Source organism: Camelina sativa, chromosome 8 (genome assembly GCF_000633955.1).
Source record: "Camelina sativa cultivar DH55 chromosome 8, Cs, whole genome shotgun sequence".
Classification (NCBI taxonomy): Eukaryota; Viridiplantae; Streptophyta; class Magnoliopsida; order Brassicales; family Brassicaceae; genus Camelina; species Camelina sativa.
The window spans coordinates 19,035,470-19,037,672 of record NC_025692.1 but is presented as its reverse complement, the minus strand read 5'-3'; positions in this window follow the sequence as shown (position 1 = coordinate 19,037,672).

Below are 2,203 nucleotides of genomic sequence, written 5' to 3'. Positions count from 1 at the left end.
GTCTTAAAGAATGAGTCTATTTCCATTGACCAAGTAAATAAATTTATATTTTTAATAAAATGAGAAAAATGTACACAATTGGATAATTAAAACAAAGAACCTTTTAACTACACAATATCTTAAATCTTAGGCGTTCTGATTGGTCATGGATAAATAGTTTTCAAGCGAAAGAAACACTGATGAGAAAAAAAAATATATATTGTATATGAGTAAATACTACTTACTATGCAAAATTGAACAAAAAAGTACCTATTAAGTATTAATAGACGAGAGTAACGGCCATAAATTTTTTTTATTTGGATTCGGACTTCACCGATCTATTAGTAAATTATTATTTTTATGAATTATAAATACTTGTTTTTTTTGTAACATCTGGTATTATTAATAATTAATTATTGTTGCTACAATAATCCTCATGGAGGAGAGTTGATAAACCAAGTGGTACATAATAATGATACATGAAGGATGTACTTAAAGGGAGTGTGTTTGTTGCGAGAAAGTCTGCAGTTTTGTTGTGTGTACGTCTGATCGGGTCAAAATCTCTAGAGGTCTCTGTTCTCCAACAAAAAATCTGAATACTCTTTGTAAATCTCCTTTACTCTCATACTCTTAATGAAAATTGCAATCTCCAAATTTGCCCTTACCAAACCGATTCAAACCAATTCATTGAACCAGTCTTTAATTGAATTGATTAATAATAATTATTAAAAAAAACAAAAATCAGATCCATTCCATCGCTTCTTCTTCTCCATTCTCGGATTCATCCATTTTTTCACCATTGAAGCTCAACCTTTAATTTCCGAATCAGATTTCCTTATCTTTCCTACTACTTTTAGCTTAAACCCTCTTAAATTTATAGAGTATTCAATCGATTTTGGATTATTGTATTTAAAATTTAGAGATTTCAATTAGATTTGAAATTTGTGTTGATAATTAATGGATATTGGGTTGATAACCAACTATTATGGGTCGATTAAGACATATGAATGGATTGCAATGGCTGAATCATAGTAAACATATGTAGATTAGCTTTTTTGGTTCGAAAATCTAATGGGTTGTAAACATAATAAAACTAGAAAATTGAGTATAACTGTCATAATTGATATAACAGGTACAACTAAAAAATTGATATAACTGTACAACTGATATTCCTAAAGGTACAACTGGTACATTATTGTGTACTAATTTAGTTTTATTTGTAATTTTTTGCGTACACAAATACCAACCTTTCGAAATCATAAATGGCAGCTAGAGAGAAATTTGGATAACTGGTTTCAAAGCGAGGGAGGAAGCCAATATAAGATTAAAGATTAGTGTAATTTTCAATGTATTTGTACTCTACGATTTTGTACAACTTGGTAAAACTTAGTTTTATAATAGTACAATTATGTATGTCTTTACTCTTATTCTGTTTGTAAAATTTGGTACAACCTAACAATACAACTACCACCAATTTAAAAAAAATATATATGTGCTTTATAAATTAAAATTTGTTAGATAATATTAAAAATCTTCATAAATTTGTGTGACACATCTTCTAAAGTAACATTATATATATATATAAAAAGATAGTCTTCACTAAATTCATTTGTGTCCAAGAAAGATCTTATAGTTTTAAGATGACTTTCTTATTGTTAACTCAATTACATTGCAAAACACACAACAATAAAATTTTGACACAAATGAACATATGTAGAATGTTATACAAATAAGTAAAATCTTTGGTCCAACTAAAAAAGTTTAGTTTAAATACAATTATCCTTATTATTATATATAAAGTCATTTAACTAATAAACTTTTATTTTGTAAGAAATTATAAGGGTATGCCACTCAAGTTATGAATAAGATTTTTCGCTAAGGTTAATTTCGTCAATTGAACTATTTAAGTTCGGATACACACGCGGATCCTTTTTACCCAGTTATCTGACCCGGTTTCAATTTTTAATCTCAGCCGTTCAATATTTTCTTGAGCATAAATCTTAACCGTTCAGTAGCTAAGTGCTACATACAGTTCTACTAAACCTAAAAACAAAAGTTTTTCGTTCACCTCTCTCTTTCTATCGCCGTCTTTCCAATGGGTGCTACAAACAGTATTAAGCGATGAATCGATGACGAAATGAGGTTTGAGGAAGGATTTAAGAGCGTTGGAGAAGGATGCTGATTTTTTGTTCTTCTCGCATCAAAAAAAAAAAAAAAAAAAAAA